At 33.5% G+C, this 27,647-nt stretch overlaps 1 pseudogene; it reads right to left on the bottom strand.

Annotated features, from left to right (window-relative positions):
• The window catches only part of LOC148588025 (protein HIGH CHLOROPHYLL FLUORESCENCE PHENOTYPE 173, chloroplastic-like), a 35,904-nt pseudogene extending 11,640 nt beyond the window's left edge, over positions 1–24,264 (bottom strand).
• Between the last annotated feature and the right edge of the window lie 3,383 nt (positions 24,265–27,647).

Raw genomic sequence — 27,647 nt, 5'->3', positions numbered from 1 at the left:
GATTTGAGTAATAAAAGAGTAATGCTATATATATAAGAATCATATTCCTCTATGATGTGACCTTTAAATTTATCATTGGATTTGGGGATTATCCAATATTCAATTAATGATTAAATGGTTAACTTTATTTCTTCTTATCAGCTTAAGCTTTTAGGATATGTGGTGATTTAACATAGTATCAGAGTCAAAGTTCACGGGTTCTATTCTTGACTTCATCAAATCACCCCTCATTTAAATTAAATATTTTACATGTTGGGCATCACCTATTAAGAAGGGAGTTTGAGCCCATACGTGAGAGAAAAAGGATCCTCTTAATTTCAAGTGAAATGGAGATGATCTATTTAGTGCATTTTAGAGGGCAATATTGTCCATTTATTTTTTGGGCAAAATATTTTGAATAAGTATGCCCTCCTAATTGCACTAGATAGATACTCTCCATTTTACTTGAAATGGAGAGGATCCGTTTCCCACGTGAGAGGGGTGTTAAAGTGTTTATTAAATGATTAAATTTACCTCTTCCTATCAGTTTAAGCTTTATCATTTATCCTCTTTTAAATTATATATTTCATATGTTGGGCCTCACCTATTATAAGAGAGTTTGAACCCACACATGAAAAACTTTTAGAGCAAGTGGTGATTTAACATCCAGTTCCAATTATTTCTGATAATACAGTTAACAGCTTCACTTTTACACCTCTACTTACATATGGACAACAAAGAATGAGACAGCACTCACACTAGAAGCCGGTCTCTTGGGTCTACTCATTTTTGTAAACTGACCAGCTGACATAATATTCTACCCAGTTGTAATTTAATATTACTAGAATAAGATTACAAGAAGTTCCTCTGCATAATACGCCAGGAATATGCTTTCTGTGAGCTTGGGACACTTATGATCAAGCCATATGCATGTCGGGCTAGATTTGCTCTTTCTAAAATTGTTTAATTTTTTTTTTTTTGAAGAAACAAAAATTGTTTAATTTGTTAATGCATGTGTTGCACTAATATTTTAAGATTAGTTTAACAACCGAAATAATGTTACAAAAAAAATTTCTCAATTAACCACGAGACGCTAATGAAATATCCCTAATAAATCAATGCAACGGCGAACTTGAAATAAATCTTTACTTTAAAATTGACTTTATAAACATATCAAGAAAATTTTCGGCTAGGTTTATGTGGACCTCTGCTCATCGAGTCATAAAAAAGAGGTATATATAAGATAAAGATCTTTTCGGAATGAGCCGAAAATAACTTAGTTATCACCATAAAAATGGATAATATATAACAGTATATGGTTTTAAATGTCAAATTGCTAAAAGATGCTACATACCAAGGCTCCGAGTTTTTTATATAGACTATAGTCGTTGAGCATTGAATGCATGCTGGGTAATCCCTGGTTTATCTAGACCTTTAAGTTAGGGAGGGGCTTTGGCAAAGCTGAATGTGAAGAGGTCTCATACCACTTCTGATCAGTTGTAGTAATTGATGTGACTTTAGTTTTGTCCGAGTAATGTGAGCAATTTTAGGTGGTCTACTTGTGTCTTACGAAAAATGATGTGGCTATTAAAATCACCATTGGGCTTGTAATTGATCAAATAGTGATTTTAATAGACTTCATTTTTAGTAAGATACAAGTAGATTTTCTAGAATTACTCAAGTAATATAAACAATCAGTTAATCGTTTCAATGGATCCGGATCCCCTCCTATTAGTGGGATAATTGGAGATTCTCCTTCTATACCTTGACAGTGCCGAATAGGAGCTCACATTCATTAGCGTATCTTTTACAAGGTCTACCCCATTGATGACGAGATCTTGAAAGGATCCTGTCAAACAAATTGAATGAAGCGATCGGAGTGAACAACTCGATCCCAACCCCAATCGCAAAAGGGTTCCTCGTTAAGGAAACGGTCACCTAGCCTTGATCGTGGCCGGGGCTCGGGGCTTGAAAGTGGTGATTGTAAGTGATTGCTCTCGATTGTTGATGGACTCGCATGGGCTAGGTCCTTTTCTTATAGTCTGGGGTTAAAAGTGGGGGCGCAATTCCCAACATTCAGCATAGTAGCCCTTGAGATTACGTTGTCAGAAACATGTGACATTTTTTTGGGCAAATTTATTTTGTTATAATGTTCAAAAAATTAAAAATTTGTTAAAAGCGTGAAGATACACACTCCCACTCTCATTCACAAATTCTCTAATGTAAAATTTAAAATCATTATTAAATCAAAATCTAATAATAATAATACATCTTAATCCAATGTTGATTTTAAAAGTTACGCAAATGAGTGTGAAAATGAGAATATTAGAGTGTGTGTAGCATTTCTATTGTCAAAATGTTCTTACTTTTGCAATGGGGACTGATTTGACTCAAAGGCCAGATGGACAATAAATTGGAGGATATTAATTCCTTGTCATCAAAAATATAGAAAAAAATTGACAAATTTTTATTTTAGGACAGAGAATTAATTTTTCGTAAGAAATATGCTATTTAGTATTCTCCTAGTAATTTCAGTTGACGGGGCATGCTTAATTTATCATTGATTGTTTCTTTTTTTTTTAAAAGAATAAAAAATAAAAAATAAATTGAGCATGCTATGTCAGTTGAGAATGTTAATAGAAACACTTAGAAAATGTTAAGTAGCATATCTCTTATGATAAAATTTTGTAAAACTCTATTCACTTCTCGATGAGAAATTTTTTTCTTCTAATATATCAATTAGCCCATCAGAATTTTAGGTGTAATCTCACTACTAACACATTTTTCAAAAATAAAGTAAAAAATTAATTTCAAAATTCGAACCAATTTTTAAAAAAGAAGAAAAAAAAATCTCAAAAACACTCTTTAAAACTTTATCAAATTAATTTTTTTAATGGACTCCATGTATAGACCACAAAACAAGATCAGTCCATGTCTCTCGGTCAAAGTTTGACAATTACAGCTGTAACAAATGAGCCCCTCGCAATCAAGCTAGGGCTCCACTTAGATAAGCTCAACTCATAATCAATTCATTTATTAAATAAATAGAGTTTGAACAAATATTTAGACTTATTTATTAAACGAGCTAACCTCGTATAAACTCAACTCGACTCGTATAAATTCTTATAAATTCATTTTTCTTATTTTTGTAATATTATGTTTAACTTTGTAACGAGAACATATTAATTATTTAAAAGATAAAAATAAATTATTTTCGTAATATAATAAATATAGCTTGAATTATTATTATTATTGTGAAGCTTGATATAGATATATGTCTATTTGTGTGTATATGAATGAGTTTACGTATATCTATATATATGTGTGTGTAATTAGTATATATACATACTACAATACAAACATATAAACTTGATATTAGATTATTTAACATTTAAGTTAATTTATCTAATTACACAAATAATAAATCTTTGCAATAATTAAATAACTAATAATTATTATGAATTTGCAAACAATCACGACATTTACATTATAAATAGAATGAATAAATTAATTGAGTAGCTCTCGAATTATAAGCCTTGGTTAGTTCGAAAAATAAATAAACAGAGCTTGGACAAATTATCTAGTTCTGTAATACGCTGAAGTTCGGCAAGTATTTGAAAAACAATTAAACAAATCGAGCTTAACCATTTATTACTTGACTCTGATCAGCTTGATTACCGTGCGGCAACAATTAAAAAAAAATAAGAAACTATATATTTATGCATTGTCTCAGTTTGATTTTAAGGTTTATTTATTTAAATGTAAAATATTTTTAAATACTTGGTTGTGTTTGGGAAATGTGGCTTACCTAAATGTTTTCAGTTAATTGCAAAATACCATTGTTTTTTCTTAATTGTTATTATTTTTATGCCTTTAAATATTTTTATCCATTTAAATCCCTTTGTCAAAAATTTTGCTTCAACAATAAGCACTCATATAATAAAATCATAATAATTTAATTTTAAACTAATTATTAGAATATAAAATATAGTTGGTGAAATGTCTTAAGAGTTCTATATATATATATATATATATATATATATATATATATATATAATATTGATTAATTTAAAACATGTATTCTTGTCCTTATTTATTATTTATTTGTTTGTTTTTCTTCAGCATATAGCATCCCTTGAGACTACGTTGTCACAAACAGCACGTGGCCAAGTTGGGGAAATATATATTTTTATTTTTGAAATCCCTTGTCCACAAACATCTACGCCATAGTGACACACCCTGATGGCACAACAATTCCTCGAAACCCCTTGTCGATCACAGTAATATTATCTGGCATGAGCGGAAGTTTGAATATTAAAGTCTCCATCATAAGAAAAAAAATTGAAATAGAAAATTAACCCAGCTCATTGCCATTGACTTTGTGATAATGATGGGGTCTTAGGTTTTCGTTATAAATATCCTCAAGGCCTTACATAAACTGCATTGCACTCCTTCAGGCTGGATTGATTTGTTGAGGGGGAATTTACCACACCATTCTTGAGTGATTATCTTTTGTATACAGGTATTTGTTTGTCTACTTAATATATACTCTTGTCATGTCTTCGTAATATTGTGTCCATCATTACCATTAAGTACACAAATTATAATAGAAAAATGTTGGGTGATCTCCTAGTGTTCACATCATATCCTTCTGGTCCTAGGTGGATATTAAGAGAACATTAGAAGAGCACATAGTATTCCTCATTATAATATATCATAGTATCTCCAAGAAACCATTTAAATAAATAATTTATGTTATATTTAGCTATTATGTGCTATAATAATGCTCCAACAAAAGTAAAAATTTTTCAAAAATTTGGACAGTAAACTTTCAAATGAAAGTTTACTGCAGCACCTTTAACTATTTTTTTATTCTTTTCTTTCTCCCTTCTTTCACCCTCTCTCTCCTTACAATAAAAAAGAAATAAAAATAGAGATTTTGTTAAAATGTGTGAAGAAAAACTAGTAGTTAAAGTAAAAATTTGTACTTTTTCGATAGTTATTTTAACTACTATTGCTGGAGAGCTATGAGAATTTGAGTTAATTTCTTGAAATTGCTTTGATTTATGATAAATAGCATTGCTAATCAAATTCCTTTTGGAAATTGTGAACCAAAAAAAAAAAAAAAGATGTGGATTTTTGGGTTAAAGTCATATATTTTATTCAGGGAACTAGATATGGAAGATTCAACGTCCCTGGCCAACATATTTTTTGGAAGTAAAATTGCATGTTGAAATTTGTCCAAGGATTATGTTTGATAGACAACAGTTTATCTACTGCATGCAGGTCAAGCGTTTCAACAGTTTATCTACCACATGATCAAATCCTTAGATAGAAATTTTATTTTTTTTCTTTGCATTCTGAGTCTATTTCGCGTACATTTCTATTGAGTTGATATACATGCTATATCTATCCACCATTAGTGTTTTATTTATTTTTTTTTTTTCTTAATTAAGGGTGGATGGATCATATCAACTCAGCAGATATGTACTCAAAATGAACACTAGAATGCAAAGAAACATTTTTGTCTTTTAACAGCCAAAAAGTATAAAGAGAACTAGAAAATAGTCAAAAGCAAAAATAACTTTACTATATGTTCTTAATTTTTGTATATATATTTCAGTAGTATTTCACCTGAAACCTAGTTCGGTCGTACGTAGTATGCCATCTTCTTTTGTTATTTGGAAGATGCCAAAAAAAAAAAAAAAAAATTCAATTCTCTCCACAACATCACAATATTTTTTTCTTTTACATTTTTCATTGTACACGAATTTTAATAATTAACGATAACGAAAACTAGGAAGAAAAATAGAAAAACTAGATATTAGAATAAATTTTTTTAAAAAAATGAAGGCTCACATCGAACTTCTTTATAAGTTTTAAATATGGTATATCAAAATTTCACATGTATTTATTTTCTCAATTTAAACTTAAGTACTAGCTCAAATAATCTTTCTAAATTTTTATACTTGGATTTTTCTTTTATGTTAATGTGTTCAGGTTTTTTCCTTATAAGTTTTTAAATGGGTGAACCTCCGCATCTTCACCAACGACCAAGGGGCAGAAATCGACACCATACAATAGGTTTTTTCCTTTCTATCATCAGCTATATATTTGTTATATTGATGTTAATGAATAATCTTACATTGCTTGTGAACAAGATCTTGAGCATATTTATAAGGAATAGACAACCCTCTCTTATTGAACCGGTTTTATGAGATGAGTTAAGCCCATGAATTTCTTTATTGTATCAGAACTTGTCACATGACGAATGCGGCTCACACTACTTATCCCGTGACAAGGACCAGGAAAAATACTGGCCTGCACGTGAGGGAGGGTGTTGAGGAATAATCTCACATTGCTTGTGAACAAGATCTTAGACATATTTATAAGGAATGGGCAGGACAACCCTCACTTATTGAACCGGTTTTATGAGATGAGTTAGGCTCATGAATTTCTTCAATTGAAACATTGTATATATATCAAGTTATGTCATTAATTTGGGGGTTGTTGAGCATGCATTCTCTGGTGCCATTCGTGATTGAGACTAATTAATTATACTTATGTTAGCTATTGGTAAGACAAGTGAGCAGTAATACCCAAAAGGCGCGCTGGCACCAAATAATGTCATATATATATATATATATATATATATATATATATATATATATATCGTCTATTTGCCATATTCTAATCAACTTGCAATCCATGTGTGCATGTGCGTGTTTGCATGTATCATTATCTGGTTCATAAATTGTTATGATATATATATGGTGTCAGTTTAAAGAAATGACCCTAACATTAATTTGTTATTGACTATACCAGCGGCTACGCCTGAGCAGTTGAGGGAGCGTTTGGAACAAATTGAGCTAAGGTTAAATACTTCGTGCGAAAGCATGCAAACTAAGATGGGTGAACTCACTAACACTGGTTGATTTGTGTCGTGCATTGGCTGGAAATGCAATGGGTACGAACCACTGATGATGAGGATTAGGCTTGGAAGATTGAATTATACTTGTGCTGTATTTGCTGTTTGGTGCACTGTTTTATAACCAAACAAATATATATATATATATATTGTTTATTTTAGTTTTTATGTTGTATATTTGGTTGGACTTTAATGTCGTATCTTTATCACTGTATGTCATGTACCAGCGCTTACGGCTGCGCAGTTGATGGAGGTTTTGGAAGTAAAGAATCGAGAGTTAAAGGATTTGTTGGAAAGCGTGAAAACTAGGATGCATGAACGCGATAACACTCGGACCCAATTAAGTCGTGCAATGGCGCTTGGACGTGGATGATCGTATTATACTTGTGCGGTATTTGCTGTTTGGTGCAGTACTGTTGTATAACCAAACAAATCTATCCTGTTTATTTTAGTTTCTATGACGTTACGCTTGTGCTCTATTTTCTGTTTGGTTATAACCAAACAACTCTATCCTGTTTATTTTATGTTTTCCTTTACCTGTTGCCCGTACATTCTCTCTAGTCTCGTGCACTATCCTTCCATCAATTCCTGACAAAGAAGAAGGCGAAGAGATTAATTAAAGTACTTATACTATATGCTTTTGCTGCAAATATATATTGTACATGTTGAATGTTTTCTGGGAAAAATATAATGCTTCAGCTTCTTTCTTCTGTGTTATATAGTTTGCAAGTTTATTGGACAAACATTTTTATTCTGCCTAAGAAGGTTATAAAGGCTATTGAGCAGAAATTTAATATGTTTTTATGGAATGGGAAGGATATGGAGGTTGCAAAAGCAAAAGTGGCCTGGAATGCACTACAAGAATTTAGCTATTTAGGGGCGACTTCTAGTCGACCCTAAAAGTGCTAAAGTCGACCCTAATGACAACACCGTCGACTTTTCTACCCTAAAGGTGTCGACGCTAATAGTCCGACCCTAATGATCAAATGAATGATTATCAGCGTCCACTTAAAGTCGACCCTAATGATTAGTTTTAGCGTCCACTTTATCGACCCTAAAAGTCGAAATATTTTGACCCTAAAAATGATGTAAACGGAAGCCATAATCGACGCTGATAGTCAACCATTAGCGTCCACTAAAGTGGACGCTAATAGTTAACCATTAGCGTCCACAAAGTGGACCCTAATGGTTCTAAAAAAAATTTAAAAAAAAATTAACTATCAGCGTCCAAACCAAAGTGGACGCTGATAGTTAACCATTAGCGTCTACAAAGTGGACCCTAATGGTCCTAAAAAATTTTTAAAAAAAATTAACTATCAGCGTCCACTTAAAGTCGACCTTAATGATCACTTTTAGCGTTCACTTTATCAACCCTAAAAGTCTCAATGTTTTGACCCTAAAGATAATTTAAACGGAAGACATAGTTGACGCTGATAGTCAACCATTAGCGTCCACTAAAAGTGGACGCTGATGGTTAATCATTAGCGTCCACAAAGTGGACCCTAATGGTCCTAAAAAAATTAAAAAAAAAATTAACTATCAGCGTCCAAACCAAAGTGGACGCTGATAGTTAACCATTAGCGTCCACAAAGTGGACCCTAATGGTCCTAAAAAATTATATAAAAAAAAAAAAAAAATCTGCAATCGATCGCACTTGGGGTGCGATCGATCGCAGTACCAGTAGGTTTTCGACATTTTGCGATCGATCACACTCCAAGTGCGATCGATCGCAATACTAGTAGGTTTTCGACATTTTGCGATCGATCGCACTTGGAGTGCAATCGATCACAGTACCAGTGGGTTTTCTTGAAACTCCAATCACCAACAATTGAGTGCACATTGCCAGAAGCTTTTACAAAGTTCACAAAGCAAATCATAATCATCAATGATGCAGACATTAGATGGAATGCACAAGACATAAAATTATTATAAAAAATAAATAAAATAAAATAAAAAAAGAAACCCAACACCTAGAATTAACTTAATGAGTATAACTTGTCAACATATTTCATAGTGAAGTTCAATGTCTCAGTAAAGATCGAAAGATGCTACAACACAACTGGGGCAAAAAAAGTACATGCAGCAATCACCAGAACTTTTCCCCTCAAGCCTGATTCTATTCCCCAAAAGCCCTGCTTAAATACAGAGAAACCTAAAAAAAGGGATAGATTGGAGTGTTTCTGTCCAGGAAACATCCCTCCCTGTTCACCCCACATCTGAAAGAGATATTCAGCTGTCACTAGAAATCCAGTGTAAACTAAGAATAATTTGGATGGGACCCGAGAATGTTTAGGTAAAGTTGAACAGATGACAAGGCCAAGTAGATACAGAAAACCAAGTGCACTAATTGGGGATAAAGATGCATAGAACAAAGCAATAAACATGATCTTCTGGCTATGCCAAATAAGAATGCGTTTGAAAAACCCAAGTGCCATACTAACTGCGATAGAACTTCCATACTAAAAGAGCCTTTTCGCTCCAAACTATTAGAAACCAAATCAATCTGAAGAATGTACAATAGTGCAAAGTGAGCCTCACATAAAAGAATCAAAGACTGATGTATATTTCTGCTGCTGTTGTGGCTCAAAAGATATATCAGAAAGAATATCACTGAAAAACAGATCGAACATAACACATATCAGCAAACTGCCACAACCACAAACACATGCCATATCAATCCACTTTTATGCAGTTAAGATTGACAAACAAAAGGCATTATGCTATAATTCAATTTCATGAATAATATAAACTGATTACTTATTAAAAAAAAAAAATTAAGAATGAGCTGAGAAAACATACTATATACAGCATGGATGAAACCAGGTTTCATGGCAATGAGGAATATCAGTGACATCATTATAGCCCGAGAGCATTTGAGCAGTCCCCACGCAATTGTGGCAACAATCAATACCTTCGTCTCTTCCTCTACTGCGATTAAAGAATGTGAAGACAACATCAGATAGATGGAAGTGAAGTATATTCCAAATACAGAATATCAGTGTATCAAGTCTAAGCAAAACTGGATTAAGAATACAGAATTGAAACATTCCAGAAAAAAAAAATGGGATGCCATAATACAAAATCTGGAGAACTGAAGTACCTCTTTACAAATAAGTCAGGAACCATGAGAAATCAAACAACACAGCAGAAAGACAACTAAAATTTATCATCAGAATGACATCAGCTTCACATAAATTATCTTCTCCATGGTTTCATATAAGCTCTAAAAAGCTACCATGGGAAAGGTTGCAAGATTAAAATCTGCAAATGCTTGTCAGGTCGGGCAACATAATAAGCTTTGGTTATTAACAATGACATCTTTAAAAGAAAGCCTAATAATTGGGGGAGATATACTCTTGAAAATGTAAAGAACAAAAACGGTAATACCAAAGCATGAAGGGGAAAATCAAAGGCATCATTTGGATTTAAAAGGAAAATATATAATGATTCAATTTAGAGCGATTCAATTTAGAGCTCAACACAACCCCAATTTGTCAATCTTCAAAAATCAAGTTTTCAAGTGCCTTGACTGCTTTGCAACTGAAATATCTTAATGGGTTTAATGTTTATTAACCCAGAAACTCAAACAAACCCCAAAACTGAATCAAGAATTTTGCTGAATTTAAAATCCCTAATTCTCCTAAAAATCATAATACATCAAAAATCAGACTATTACAATCCCAAATCGACAACTTAAAGAGACAGCAGAGACAAAGAAAAACAGAGACAGAGACAGAGAGAGACTCACTAGTGCAGGAACAGTAATGGCGGAATAATCGCCGGCCGGAGAGAGAGAGCACTATCTGGGCGCCGTAGAGAGAGGATACGTCGATCGATCGGGGAGATGGAGAGGGGGATGGCCGGCCGGTTTCGACTGGAGAAGATGGCCGGTGGATTGGCCAACCGTGCGGGTCACTGGGCGCCGGAGTGAGAGAGAGGTGAGCAGCAGGAGAGAGATCGAGTGAGAGGGGGGTGTTTTTGAGGGAGAGAGATCAAGAGTGAGAGTGAGATAGACAGTCAGAGTGATGAGGGAGGTGAGCGAGGGAAACACAAGTTTGGTGCGAAATATCTAGAGTGAGAGTGATGAGGGAGGTGAGCGAGAGAAACTCAAGTTTTGTGCGAAATATCTAGCGCGAAATATAATCGATGGATCCCGGCAAAAATTTTCCCTAAAACGGGGTCGTTCTACCACTTTCCTCAATTAATTCCTTATATATATATATATATATATATATATATATATATATATGTATATTTCCAACTTTTATATGCACTTTATTGGTCAGATCGTGAGATCTTGGATATTATTTTTACTTTTCTCCTTTTTGCTCATCTCATCACCTGTTGCTAAATCATCAAGATATATATATATATATATATATATATTAGTAATTAAATTAAATCAAAGCATTATTATTTATTAGATATTTTATACTTAGAAAACATATATCACATTATCTTAGATTCTTAGATCTAAGATAGTTTTTTTATATGTTGTGTTGAATTTTTTTTTTTTATATGTAGTTTTTTTTTTTTTTTTTTTTTTTTTTTTTTTTAAAGTTAACCGGTTATGATTTAATATTTAAGGAATTTTTTTTTAAGTACAAGTAAATGTAAATTTGGGGTCAAATATTTTTGATTTTTCAATATAGGCTCTTTTTATAGCAATTGGGCCCAAGAAGACATTAAAAATACAAAAAACAAATGAGGGTAAAAAATGCTATAGTGATAAAAAAAAATAAATAAATAAAAAATCACAAAGAAGCCCAAAAAGCCCAAAAAAAAAAAAAAAAAAAAGCCCAAAAAAGGCCCAAATTTGAAAAAGCGATTAGCGGGCGGTTACCTATTTCACTAACCGCTAACCGGCGGTTAGTAGCTAATCGCTAACCGCTTAGCGGTTAGCAGTTGCGGTTAGTGAAATCTAATAATCGCTAAGGCGGTTACGGTTAGCGGTTTTTGACAATAACCATTAACCGCTAACCGTAACCGTATTGACACCCCTACTTTCCACAGTCTTCCTTGTTCAAAAACGCTTGACTACTTTTAACAATTTGCCTTCCTCTTAATTTGTTTTACTTACACTTCAAATTTTGATCACTTGCCCCATCAACATCTTTTGCTAAAAAAACGTACGTTTATGTGGCCGAAAAAGAAACCTAGACCAGTATGTTAAGCAAATAATATCTAAGAAAAATAACAAATATGGTTTAGAAATGACAAAGAGCTACTCAAAAACATGAGTTACTCAAGCCGTATATTTCTTCTCTATATTGAGAAAAAATATTAAAGGAAAAACATCAACTACAACCATACAATTTGTTCCATAAAGGAAACTCTTTGACAATGCAACTGTAACAATAGCGTTAGTTTTATTTTTGTCTTGGTTGGATTCGAGTGAACAAAATACTTGTGATTAACATGTTCGGTTTAAGTGTGTAGTGCGTGAATGAGCAAACAGTTGAAATTGATTTTCAAAGAGCTTCGTCTACAACTCCGTTTGTAGACCATCTGGACGAGATGGTTGAACAAGAAAAACCCAAGAGCCTTGTCTGCAACCTCGTTAGGGGTGCAAAGGCGGGCGGTTTTTAACCGCCCGCTAACCGCTAACCGCTATAACCGCCTAACCGCCTAACCGTCTAACCGCATTAACCGCTAACCGCCTAACTGCCTAGCGGTTAGCGGTTATTAGGTCTACTAACCGTAACCGCTAACCGGTAACCGCCTTTTTATATAATATATTTTTATAATTATAATTATAAAAATATTTATACATATAACATAATCACTTGATCATTAAATCACAATTTTTTTTAAAAATAATTAAATCACAATTTGAGTATTAATATATTATCACTATAATTTATATGATTATATCACATGAGATTGATTATTAAATCATTTGATTATGTAATAACAAATTATACATATATAATATGACATAACTCATAAGTATACTAATTCATACTAATACAACAATTAAATATCTAGAGACTTATTTCCAATGTATGTTATAAACCTATAAGTCTACATATGTATATGAATAATATAAATGTATAATATCAATAGTTAATCATATGATTCAATGACAATTCAAATACTTTATTCAAGACTTCAAGTGAATCATATTATTAATGTACAATGATGATATGATTCGTATAATATCAAATTAAGTAATTGACATTGGATTAAACAATGACCAATGTGTTACTTATAAACATAATTTAAGTACTAATGTATTATCATTATAATTTTAGTAATTTATATATTATCACTATAATTGATATGATTATATCACATGATGACTTGATCATTAAATCATATGATTATATAATAATAAATAATACATATATAATATGACATAACTCATAAGTCATAAGTCTACAAGTTAATCATATGATTCATGTACAATGATAATCACAATTGATTCAATTGAATTAAACAATATGTTACTTATAACTACAAGTCTACAATTTTATTAAAGCATTATTAGATACTTTAAGAATTTAGGATTTAGGAGTTTGAACATTGCCATTTACCATTAGATATTAAGTTCAATTCAAAGAAAAAAGATTATAAGTAAATATGATAAGAATTTAAATAATTAATCATATGAATCATATGATATAATTTAATGAGACTATATGATTATATAATATCAAATTAAGTAATTGACATTAGATTCAACAATGTGTTACTTATAATCACAATTGAAGTATTAATGTATTTTTTGAACATTTTTTAGAAAAAGAAATTTAACCATTTTTTGAAAGAAACAAAAAAAAAAGAAAATTAACAATTTTGAACAATTTTGAATTTTATATATATATATATATATATATATATATATAATTGCTTATAGTTATATTATATGCATATTGAATAATATAAATGTATAAGATAAATATTTAACTATATGATCCAATTACAATTCCAATACTTAATCAATTATTCATGTACAATGACAATGACAATGTGATTCATATAATATCAAATTAAGTAATTGACATTGGATTAAACAATGTGTTACTTATAACTACAATTGAAGTATTTTTGTTTGTTTGTAAGTTTATAAGATCAACACTTAATCATATGATCCAATGACAATTCAAATATTTATAGCAATTGGGCCCAAGAAGATATTAAAAATACAAGAAAAAAAAATGAGGGTAAAAAAAAGCCCAAAAAGCCCAAAAAAAAAGCCCAATTTTAAAAAAGCGGTTAGCGGGCGGTTATCTATTTCACTAACTGCTAACCGGCCACTAACCGCTAACCGCTAACCGCTAGGCGGTTGCGGTTAGTGAAATTTACTAACCGCTAGGGCGGTTATGGTTAGCGGTTATTGCCACTAACCGCTAACCGTAACCGCCTTTGCACCCCTAAACCTCGTGTGCAAGTCGTCCAGAAGTGCCGTGCCAAAGAACTAAAGTTAGCGATTTTAACCTAGCTCCATCCGGACACTCATTCTCGCCATCCAGACGCCTAGTGTTTTTAAGTAAATTTTACGTAGAAATGAGTTCTTGTCCGAACAAACTTACTACCCGTCCGAACGCCCTGTAGCTGCTAAGTCTATTCTCAACAGAGTTTGTATTGTAATTAGACTAGGGGTCTATAGGCTATATATATGAAACTATACAGAGAGGTATATGCACGAATTCTGCATCAAGAGTTCGCAGTTTTGTGCTAGGAGAGTCCTTGATATAGAGCGTTTAGTCTCTCTCTTAAAGTTTTCGTTTGATCATACTTGGTGATTGTTGAAGTAAAGTCAATCGGAGTTTCAGTGAAGGGAGATCATGTAGAATGTGACGTCCCACATCGCCTGGGTATGGAGATGGGGATGTGTTTAAATGTATACTACACCCTTAATGACAACAACGCGTTTTAAAGCCGTGATGGTCATGATCCTATCAGAACTCCGCAGTTAAGCGTGCTTCTGCTGAAGTAGTACCAGGATGGGTGACCTCCTGGGAAGTCTGGTTCGAGGGGAGCCAAAAGCGGACAATATTGTGTGTCATTGGGGTGGGATGTTAGTTAAGCGTGCTTTTGCTGAAGTAGTACCAGGATGGGTGACCTCCTGGGAAGTCTGGTTCGAGGGGAGCCAAAAGCGGACAATATTGTGTGTCATTGGGGTGGGATGTTACATAGAAGGATTGTATGCAAGAGAGTGTTAATTGCAAAGGTTTTTGTAAGTGTGGACTTCTTGTAATCTTTATTCTTTTACTGATTTAGTGATTTCCAGGGTTTAGCTACCCCGGAAAAGTTTTACATTTTAGAGAGTTCTCTAAATGGTTTCCTTTTCGTAACCAAAATATCTGTGTCACTGATTTACATATTTTGGCGACTGATTGATTAATTGTTTAATATTTTAATTTAGCGTATTATTTGCATACACCTATTTAACCCCTAGAATAATTGATTAATTGTTTAATATTTTAATTTCGTGTATTATTTGCATACACCTATTCAACCCCCTTCTAGGTGTTGTTAGGAGTTGTTTATAGGTTTTTTAGATTGGTTCCTAATTCATTGGAAACTGAGTCGCCATGCTGGCTTTTAGGGTTAAACCGGAGAAAGAGACGCCAAAAACTGGCTCTGAAATTAAATTGCAGACATGGTCCAAGGATATCAGAAGGCCTAGGAACATAACACTAATGTAGGGCTGATAATTCATCTTCGCACACCAGCTTCAAGTCATATTAAAGCATGGAAATAAAATTACATACGTAAACTCTAACCTGATCCATTTAGATAAACATGTCAAACCCCTCAATCTTAACCCATTAATTTGAAAGTCGTGTAAAAAATTGTTAGCACTATATCTTGCGTGTCAAATTTAGGTCGTATTGAAACATATATATAAACTTATATAAAACAAATCTAACCCGACTTATTTAATTAAATATGTTAGACCCATGAACTTTAACCCGCTAATTTCATGTTAAATTCACGCCAAGTTCACAGGTCAAGTAAATAATTGCCGCTCTACAAGAATATGTCTTAATATATATATATATATATATATATATATATATATATTACAGAAAGTGTCCTAATATTGCTAGTAAAACAATGAGTTGTAAACATGTTCACTTCCATTTATTTTTCTCAATAAACATAAGTATACAAACATGAAAAGAAAATGTACAATCGTTAACCTTTTTTATGTGAGTTGTTATTTTCAACAATCCTCTTTTTTGATTCATCTATACATAGACATCAATTGAATGCAAAGCTCAAGAACATTATATTTCCTTTCCATGCTTATATATATGTTTCTTCAGAAACCTCTCCTCCGCTTTCTCCCAAGGGATGTATACATCTGCATTGATCAACCGTAGTTAGTAAAAGAGTTCCTCAATCTGCTTTACTGGGTCAATTAACATTGGAACAAGCACAAAGGTTTTCTTGTCAAATCCTTACTAAGATTTTGTTCCGAGACTCTACATAATAAATAAATATATAATCACCTTGCTTCAGCATCAGAATGGAACAGGACTTTGTTCCAGGATTTCTTTTCCTGTAATGCCCTCTTTAAAGTTTTTGAAGTATACATCGTAGTCCTTCTCTGGAGGCGGGTTTTAGGGGTCTACTGTGAAAGGCTCACTAAATGGAATCACACTTTTAACCTGCAGAAGACACAAAAGGACACGATAACTTGATAATGTCCAAAACTCCAATAAGAAAGGGGATATGTCCAAAAGCATATCTTGGACACCTATATGTTCAACAGTAAAATTTGATAAGCTAAAGAGTAATAAGGAAGGATGACAAGTTTACATATTCTCCCACTTTCAGTTCATGTTATAGTCAGTCAAGCTTTTAATCAACTCAGGAAGAAGTTCCATGGTAAATAGTTAGCACTTGCCTTATCTACTCGTAGTGGAAAAATCTAAAGTGATCATCTAATTGCAAAAGGATTTCCAACTTTTTGTGTTGACAAAATGATCTGCACACTATTTTTAAACATTTTTGGCAACCGTTCCTCAATTTTCCAACAGAGTGCAATAGTGCACCCTCCAAAAGATTTTATCATTTATGTTAGGACGATGAAATTCGCCGCGAGTCATTCAAATGATTAAAGGACAGAAGGAAGATTATCAAAGGATGGATAACAAGACCCTTTGAGCTTGAAATCCATATCATGTAAAAGAATTTGCAACCTGTTCTCCAACATCAATGTTGGAATCAGCAATTGCGATTATATAGGTTGCGCAAAGTACTGATAAAATAGAATCAGAAGCAGCACTCCCCTATCTCTAAAGGGGCTTACAAACAAGCACTCCTATTAATTTGTAAAAAGCTCAGATTTTTACAAAAAGTTCATATAAGTTAAAAATTCAGATTTTATTTATGTATTAAAATGTGGTTCTTTGAGTTGGATTGCATAAAAAACTGCAAGCATCCTTAGTAAAATTTGATCTTTATCAATATGCTACATGCTAATGCTTTATTCAGAATCACCTCAAACAATACAAACTAAGATGTCTATCACTAGAAAGTTGATAATATGCCAAAAAAAGGGAAGCAGGAGTATTACCTCAAACGTCTTATCACAAGCATATGTGCTTTCCAAAGCAGCAACACATATACGAGCAACCTCTTCCCTTGAGATCTTACCCTATATTTATTACATAGGCAAAAATTATTGTCATAAGAAATTGGAGCCTTGGAGGCCTAACAAACAGTCCAAAAACTCAGTTCAAGAGCAAGTTCAGCTTATAGAACCCTCATGTTGGATATATCTAACATTAATTAGTAAAAACTGAGGTGTAATTTAAAATGTCGTACTGTTATATTGTCTCCCTGGTCAAAAATGAGTTCTGCTTCTGCAGGCTCCTCTGTTAAGCACATGGCCTAACGATTGCATATGGCATTCCACTTTCACGTAATTCATCCTCCCCCTATTGCAGAATTGGCAACGTAAGAAAATGAAGAGCAAACATGTAGCTTTTACACTTTGGATCTATGGCTTACAGGTAAAGAAAGAAAAAGTATAGCTTAAGGTACGTACTAGGAGAAGACACGACATCAAACTAATTTGAATTTAACATCTTCTCTTGCATTTTATTTATTTCATTTACTCTTTATTCACAAACTTATTTATTTATGTAACTAACCAATTATAGTCAAACATCACAGAACTGGCATAAGGTGGTTTAAGACAACTTTCTATGTATATCTAAATTGTGTTTCTTTTCCATTTCAGTTTGATTCGTCAATATTTGTACCAAGTTTGAGTTAGTATATTTATTGTTGGTTAGATGTAATTTTCTTATTTTACTTATAGTGGTGCTTCTCTAAGACACATTTTTATACTGATTTGCATCATAGAAACTATACATAACTGAGAATGCTATCTTAGATATTACTTTCTTTCCCATCTAGACATGTTCAATTCACTTTCTAGGAAGCATATTGTCAACTCTAGTAGTACAGAATGACAATGAATGTCTCAAGCCTTTCTTGCAATGCATTGATCCACTAGTTTATCCTATCACTTCAGTTTTTGAAGAACAAGTCAATGACATAGAAAATTTTAATTGTCAATGACCTATATGATCGCAAATTTGATTCACTCACTTGATAAAAGCATATACTGTTTCAACATGCATCAGCCTAACCATCTTTCATGTAAATGATTAAAAGTGCAATCTTGTCAATTAGTGCAGCAGATGTCAACCTCCATTGTTTTAGTGATGTATTCAGTCTTGATTGTCTATGAATGTGTTCATAAAAGTGATAAATTCCCAATCTTTTTTTTTTTGGTAGATGCACATTTGAGTAAGAATATTTACTAAACTTAAATAAAGAAATTAATATTTCTATCTTCTTTATATTGTATGACTACAAGTCAATTGGGTAAAACTATAAAAAGGCTCAACCCTTCAGCCCATGTACCATAATTTCAGGTAGTTCAATCAATAATCCAACTTTTAAAAGTCTGCTGGCAATTTCTTAGCAGCAGCATGGTTCTCCATAAGTGCATTAATCCAGTGAGCTGCAACTCAAATAATTATATCCTTTTTAAACAGCTTGCAGGTTTTAGTTTTAAACCTTCAACTTGAATGTGAGAATAAAACCCAATTCCTTGTTTAAGCGGACAGCAGGAGGTTGTTTACTCAGATCAAGTCCAGGCCTTTCAGGTCGTGTAACTCCTGCTGAACTCACATGTACAAACCTACAGAAGACAAACAAAAGAATTATCTAAGGTAGAAAATGCACCTAGCAGACCAATTAGATTAAAGTGTGTATATATAATAATAACAGTTTTAATAAAAAAAAGATACCCAAATGGAAAGAATTGTATCCTTTATATACGTCCGAATGCTTGATAGTGGAAGCTGAAATGCACCTTCCACAAAAGTTGGATTCAATTTCCCATCATACTCAAACTTGCTGAACATGAGCTGCAGTAATTTGGATATGTCGGTCAGAAACAAGGTAGATAACCATGCAGCACAAAATAGACAAACAGTGATTAACCAGAAACATGCCTGCAATGATATAACACTGGTTGGGTCAAAAGGTGGGGCATCTGATACAGTTCGCACTCGAAATATAGGCCTCAAAGAAGAAAATGGCAAGCGTATCTGGGTGGGAAAGGGCACATCAGCTTGTGAATTGTGATTATTAAATGCAACTATTTGATCAAGGGGTTTATAATGTCACTCTCCGACTGCCATTGGTCTGCTATGGTGTCGAAGCTTGCTGCATAACCAACAGTGTCCCAATTGCGGCTAGTGCAAATGATAAGTTTATACCTGCGACCATCACCTTTAGGGCGAAGGTCCAAGCCCTCATATGCAGAAACATCCTCTGCGACTGAGAAATTCTGAAAACCAAATTCATGAGTTTTCTTTCCTTCATATAAGAAAGTGTATTTACAAATTAACTCATTCCAAAGGCCAGAACACAAACCAAGAAAAGAGAGGAGAAACAAGAAATTGAAGGATATCCAATGGGGTAGAAAATGCAGGAAAGTTGGGCACAGTTTTCTTTTTTTTTTTTTTTTTCTTTTTTTTTTTCAATATTGAGATTAAACTTCATTGAAAATCAACAATATTTTTTTTTGATAAATGAAAATCAACAATATTTTTGTTCCAACTTACAACAGTGAAAGCAAAAGGGCAGATTTTTTTCACAAGCAACAAGAAAGTATCAGAGTGCTTCTGCAACTATTATATTGCAAGCGTTCTGGAAGAAAAAAAAATGCAGGTGAAACTTAGAATGCAGCTTGACCTGCATAATGCACTTTGGTTTGTCTGTACCCTAAATGAAGACTTCTAATCAACCTTAAAAACATCCAGCTAAGCTGTAAATAAAAATGATCAAAGACCACCAAGATTGAATGTCACCTTTTTTGCTTACTAATAACAGTCCTCTTGTAATAAAGTAGAAATATGTTTTGGAAAATAAACATTATAGTTAACTTCATTTCTAGTTTACTAAAGGAGCAACCTTTATTAATAATAAATGTTCCCTCATCCATGAAGACTTCACTCAAAGTAGAAATTTGGCAATTAAGTGATGTTTATCTTATAGTCTGGCCCAGAGCCATAGGAAAAAGGGAGGGGGGAGTGGAGGGGTCGGTGTTTAAAACTGGTACACAATGAACTGATGTCAATCAGCAAGTTGCTAAATAAATTCACACAAATCGGACGATAAAGGTTCATATGCATAAAGATTAAAAGTACAGAGAAATATGCCAGCATAGACTAGAAACTTCTTTTCTATTTCATATGGTGACAAAAGGGACATTAAGTACGGATGAATCATAGGAAAGACACAAGCCTCTATGTACAAAAGCAACAAGACTTGCAATACAAGATAGCTGGGGTAACAGAAGAATAAAACAAGAAGAAGCAATTGAAGCTTAAATACTTCCAAGGAAAGCAGATCCACAGAGCCACGTGAATAACAGAACTATATGAACTAAGCAGTCCAGAGAAACATAAAAAAATTCATTTCAGCGGTGGATTGAAGGTTGTTACACGTAATAAATCAAATGAAGACATGTTTGAACATCCCATAGATGAAATCATTGCATTCCGTTTCCTAAAGAATCAGGAGCATCAATAAAATCAGTTAAAATTACAAAAAATGTCACATCTTGATCATCTGGACAAATGCCACCAACACTTCATATAGAAATATGAATTAGGGTCATTTGAGATGGCATGGAAGACCATTTAGCAGCATATACACATTGAAAGGAGTCCAGAACAAGGATCAGAAAAGGGTATATGACACAGGCTTATGAAGAAGTCAAGATAAATCATTGCATTTTACCTTTGTTCTGATACTAGTAAAGCCACCATTGTTTGCAGTGGAAACAACACCTGGAGAAAATACACCAAAAATGGCTAAAGAAATGAATAAATCAAAGCATTTGGAGATTGAAAGCTACTCGCCATTGTCCTTAAGGAATTGCCTCCAAGAAAATAAAACACAGACAGAAAGTTGGAAGTTTCTAACAAGAACAAACCTTTGAAGACCCCAGTTGGTCCACCAACTTCGTTGCCCATTAAGTCAATCTGAAATGTGCTTTCACTAACTCATCCCATTACAACATCATCTAGAGCACTCCAAGCAAGCTCTCTCAAATTATTATCTGCAACATAGAAGAAGGAAAAAAATCTAAACGACAGACATATTTGTGTATCATTAACAGATAATGAGCAATGACATTCAACATTTGGTTAAGTTTCAAAGCAATGATGACCTGTATTAATTGGTCTATTGGGCTACCTAACCCACCCAGTCAACACATTTTCCCCCTTATGTAACAGAGTATCGATAATCTTGGATGAATTGTTATTGACTAATACCAAATCTCTTGATCTCTTGTAGAGTACAAAACAAACATGATAGATTTATAAACGTTGTGCACAAAAAGACCATGTTATAAATCAAATTTTAATATCCACGTTTTATGACATCTATAATTTCATGAAATTTTGTTCTCATTGTGCTTCTTGCTGGCATACTGCACATGGACTTGATTGCTTTGCAATGTACCTTTCTTCAGTTTTATTTTACTCTTAACCGCATGCTTAAGGACTCAGTGAAATGCAAAATCTTGGTTCTAGATCACATATTTTCACCTAAAAAGTGACGTACCTTCAAATCCAAATAGTAGTTTTCCCTTTCGAAGTCCGACACTCCCTTTTACAGCATTGATTAAATTTTTCATCCCCATGTATTTCACCATTTCAGGAGAATAACCTTTTATCTGCTCTCATCAATTAAATAAGGTCTCATAGTTATCCAGTGCCACATGTTTGTATAATTTGCAAAGTAAAGGGGAAATGAACTTCCAATTTGAGGAAAAATAAAACACACCTCCAGTTCAAAGAACTTGATTCCCTGCACCAAAATATTTTGTATCGTGTTAATGAACAACCTATGGAAAATATTATGGCATGTATACAACTTTCATTATTAATAGGCCCACCATATGGGATGACAATGGGTTGACACTCTAATTGAACTCTTCCACATCTATATGTGAAACTATGAGTTTTCACAATCTTAAACGCTTTCAAAAACATACTTGGCTGTATTTTGCCCTGTCAGGAGTGTCTCCTTCCTTTGGCCCAACAATGACAGGCATTAATAACTTTCCTCACTCCTTTGAAATACTCAGGGACCAGAGTGCTCTCCTTCGTAATGTCTCCAACAATCTGAGATATTGCAGAAAAGGGCACTGTTGGAAGCATGCAAAGTAAAGAAAGAAAACACAATCAAGTTTTCATATAAAATGCTCATTACATACAATAAGGCCGAAAGGTTCTAATTGTCATTGCAATTTCGTGTTAAGCAATATACTAGAAACATCTTGGTAAGATATTAGATTATGAAGCTCTACTGAAATACTTGAGAGTATCAAATATCAAAATTCTAAAAAGATCATTTTTTTTTTCAGTCAAAGGAAAAGTAGCTCCATTAGATATCTAAGTATATCGGGACCAGATATGAATTCAAAAACTCCAGAAGAAATTTTACATCGAAGTACATAATATGGATGGACATGAATAATTTTACTAACAGAGAAGTGGAAATAAACCCAAAATTTGGAAGTCCATTCCCACCATACTTGCACAGAAAACATACATCCTCCAGACCCATCATGAGTTGACCTGATTATCAATAAATGGCAGCTAGAAAACTATAGTTGTCGATCATATTACTCTATTCAGGAATTCACCCAAATATAACATTTCAACACAATAATTTTGACAAATGCATAAAATTAATCAGTTGGAAAGAGAAATTTAATGCAACAATTTCATCAAAGTATGAATTTAAATGGTAGCTAGCTCACCAAATCAATATCTGGGCCCGCCCAACATCCTTCTTGCCTTCTCTTCATTTCTGACCTGAGAATTTTTCATATGAGAGTGAGTATATACATCGAACAAGTTAATAGGCAGTATTGTACACAAAAAGTTTTAAGAGAATGTGGAAAATTGTTTTCTTGAATAATGCTACACTGGCTTGCAGCTCTTTCAGGTAAGCATGCATTACAAATACATTAGGAGGGTAAAAGCAGAAATATACCAATACTCGGACTGAAATACTTTCTTCCGTAAGATGTCAACTACTCTTCTACCCACACCACCAGTAGCTCCAGCTATAGCTACCAGGATAATACCGGAAGTATCCATGGCCTTTTCTGGTTTACTAGGTGATGGACTGGATAGTTTCTCAATCAGAAATTCAAAGAACTTCACAATTCCAAAATATTTAATTCTTGTTAGTGAGGGCAAGATAAGCTTTCCATGTTAGATGCTATCACATTTATAATAGACACCATGTCTAACCTTAGCAGGAGATGGGGGTCCAATGAAAAAATATAAAGTTTTCAAAAATCTGCTGAAGTCCCAACTCTGCTTAGCAGCTTCTGCTGATATGGATCTGCTTTTTGTTCTTGAAGAGAGAGAAGCTAAGCTTTTTCGGAAAACAAACTACTGTGGTCTGTCACTAAGTTGAAGAAACGGTTTAGGAAGTGAAGAGGACAGGAACCAAGGATTTGTACGAAAATTTTCTACCAAATGGGGATGAAGAGCCCTGCAGTGTTAATTGATTGAGCCATGCAAGTTAAACCAATCACGAATTTGAAGACGCGGAATGGAAAAAATCAAGCTCAACAACTATAATGATGCAGTAAACTTTAGTTTAGTGATAAAGATGTAGAATCCAGATATAAACATCAGTACGTTTCTCATTCTCATTAACGATGTGTTTGAGATTGCGATTTCGTAGATAAAAAGTGTGATTTTAAACCAAATCATAAAAAATGAATTATTTGGAATTGTGTTTTTAAAAAATTGCAATTTGAAAATGCAAAAAATCTGCATTTTCAAACAGCAGGCAAGGAGGTGCTGGACACAAAATTTTAAAGGTTAAAATGCGATTTTAAAGGCCAAATTGCAATTGTTGTCAAACGCGTAACTGCGTTTTTGAAAATCACTTTTTCAAATTGCAAGCACATTATATTTTCAATCACAAACCCAAACAGATTCTAAATATCATGAAAAGTATTTTGGCTTCAATTCATCTGTCATTTTCCAAGGAATGGTGGACATGGTGACAAACTCCGAAAAAAAAAAATTAGAAATGGATGAATGCCCAGGCCAAGGTAACAGCAAATTACGGACATAATTGGGCAAAATATTGAAAGAACAATTTGGATATACATTAGCAACACACACGCATATTTAAGAGAGAAAATATCTTCTTGATTAAAATTTATTAGGAGTTGTTCCGGACCTTAACAAATTGGGATGATTATGGATATTCATATTATCAGTCACAAATTAAGAGAATCCTTAAAATAGTATTTGGGTAGCATAAAGTTGGGTATAAATTAAACTGAACATGATAATTTCCGAACACATATCCTTGAAATGTGAAGATTAAATCAGTAATAATCTCAGGCTCCGTGCAAAAGGAAAAACAGTTGAACATTGCAGCAAACATGATTTGTGTCCGGTCGACATAACCGTGCAAAAATTACACACCGGAAGACCACAAACTAATTAAAAAAAAAAAAAAAAAGACAGTGTTGATACTTTTAAGATTGTTTCTAATCTGCCCAACTCTTTCTGAAACAATCCCAGATGATAAAACATACCCATTTCAGCTCACCCATCATCCTTCAATAATTTCAACATTGCATGATTACCGTGTACACTTGAACATAGTACACACTTATTAGCTTTGTTTTTCACACACAAGCTATTTTTTCTTACGTTTTCATAAACTTTTCCTCTAACCGAGTAGTTTACCATAAAGACTGTTTTTTTTTTTTTTTTTTTTTTTGTTTCTAAGTTTTGCACCTTGATATGAATGAAGTGGAGAAGTAAATATAGACCACACACACTAACTGTCACTTTATTGACTGAAGTAGGAGGACGCTTCACTACAAGAAGCCGTGGAATCAAACAAAACAAAAAGAAAAAGAAAACTCCAGATATGTAATGTATTAAAGTTGCTTAAAGGGTGGCAATTTCGAAACTACTCCGCTGATGAAGATGGGTTGGGCAAACTTGGTTGGCCCAATGAGATTCTGATATGGATCGGGTCTTTTCTTTTCTTTTTTTTCTTTTTTAAGGCATTGAATTATATACATATAAAACTCTTTAAGTAGGGCGCTCGAAAGAAGCAATATCAAAGATGTATTGGAAAGCCTCCTCCAAGAGAACATGATCATCACCAAGAGAAATCGCTTCCTTCGCTAATCGATGGGCTACTTTATTGCCAATAAGTACCCCTCACATGACAGACATGCCATTTATTTAGATAGTTCAACGCCCCTCGAGCATCATCAATGAGAGGGTCAATTTTACTCTAGTTCATACATTAGGTTGTACATTGCCTCAGAGTGGCCCTTTTTTTTTTTTTTTTTTTTTTTTTTTTTTTTTGGAGTTAGCTGCCTCAGACTCGTGTTTCTTTGAGTTTTTCACTTCGTAACAAAATTATTTTCTTACATTTGTGATATGATTGTCTTAATTTCTGCTTTCAAAGCTTACTTATTTGCTGTAATTGTTGTATTGTGGGTAGAACACGATCCTTATGTTTTTATAAATGTCAGGTTTATAGGACTTGTCATTTTACCTTGCAACAAATCTACTCTTGAACTTATAGATGTTCACTTATTCCTTTTCCCAGGAAGCTTTGAACAACTAATCCTTACTCCACATTTTTGTGCCCAACAAACAATCATATCTTAATGTTAAACTCCTTATCATTCTTCCCATTAAGCATAAATGTAGATGATCACCATAATTGTGGACGTATCTCATACAAGGTTTTTCCCTTGCCCACAGTCCTTTAGGGAATATTGGGATTAAGATTAAGAAGGAACATTATTGAGTATGTATGTTGTTGTTGTTTCTATAACATAACGTACAAACAAATGCATAGGAAGAGTAGCATAGTCTTTATCATATCTAAAAGAGTTCGACTTCAGCACACCGATCAACTGTAGAGCTTTGGTGTAATTAGCTTTGGGATGCTATCCCAAATTCTGAAAAGTAATCCCAAGAAGTCTTTTTGTAGCAGTATGAGAAAAAGTACAAGAGTTGAGAATTGTTTTGGAAGGCTTAATTCCAAAACAGAGAGTTTATTCACATTTTATAATGTTGTACAGAGTGACATAAATGGTAAACTATATCCTATGATTTACAGTTATTGAATATAAAGAAAAGAAAGGAAAGTTATGAGAGTACAAGGTAAAACTCTACAGCTATTCAACTATTAACAAATGGAAATAAATCTTCAATATATGGAAACGTTCTCCAGACTTGTTGTGCATGATGGACGCTTTCCATTCTTGCTTGATGATTTTGTTGTCAATAATTATAAAGCAAACATAAAGCTTCCTTAATATAGAATTCCTTAAATATAGAATTCTTGCTGTCCACACAAATCACGTGCAAGCTGTCATGGCAAAACCTTTGTATGATTTTGCTGCATCAAGGCATGATCTTCAATATCTTGGTTAACATCCCCCTTCAAGCGAATGGGGAGGGAACAAACCATAAGCTTGTCCCGTAATAACAGAAATCTAGCAGATGTGAGGCCTTTTGTGAAGATATCAGATGGTTGATTAGAAGTAGAAATGTAATGGGCAACCAAATCCTTGTTAAACACTTTCTTGCGAATAAAATGGTAATTGATCTCAATGTGCTTGGTTCGAGCATGAAACACCGGATTAGATGAGAGAGAAAGAGCCCCAATATTATCAACCCATAGACAAGGGGCTGTGAAAATAGTGATGTGAATATCTTTTTATAACATGCGAATCCAATACAACTCAGCCAGAGTGAGAGCCATGGAACGATACTCCGCTTCAGTACTCGACCTAGCAACTATAGGTTGCTTCTTGGCCGCCCAAGAAATGAGAAAAGGTCCTAAATGAATGGCATAACCTGTGGTAGATTTCCTATCACCAGGACTACCAGCCCAATCAGAATCACAATAACCATTTAATTTCAAAGAACCTGAAGTGTAGTGGAGCCCAGAGGATAAAGTACCTTTCATATATTGAAGAACCCTTTTTGCAGCCGTCATATGAACAGATGTAGGGGAGTGAAGAAATTGGCATAGTTGCTTAACACTATAAGAAATATCGGGACGTGTCAATGTGCAATATTGAAGGGCTCCAACAATATGATGGTATTCAATAGGATTTGAAAGAGGCTCACCATCAAACTTAGATAACTTCCCACCAGAGACA

Source organism: Corylus avellana, chromosome 1, assembly GCF_965113065.1.
Source record: "Corylus avellana chromosome 1, dhCorAvel1.hap1.2, whole genome shotgun sequence".
Taxonomy (NCBI): domain Eukaryota; kingdom Viridiplantae; phylum Streptophyta; class Magnoliopsida; order Fagales; family Betulaceae; genus Corylus; species Corylus avellana.
The sequence above is the reverse complement of the archived record's forward strand: the minus strand, read 5'-3'. Positions and strand labels throughout refer to the sequence as shown.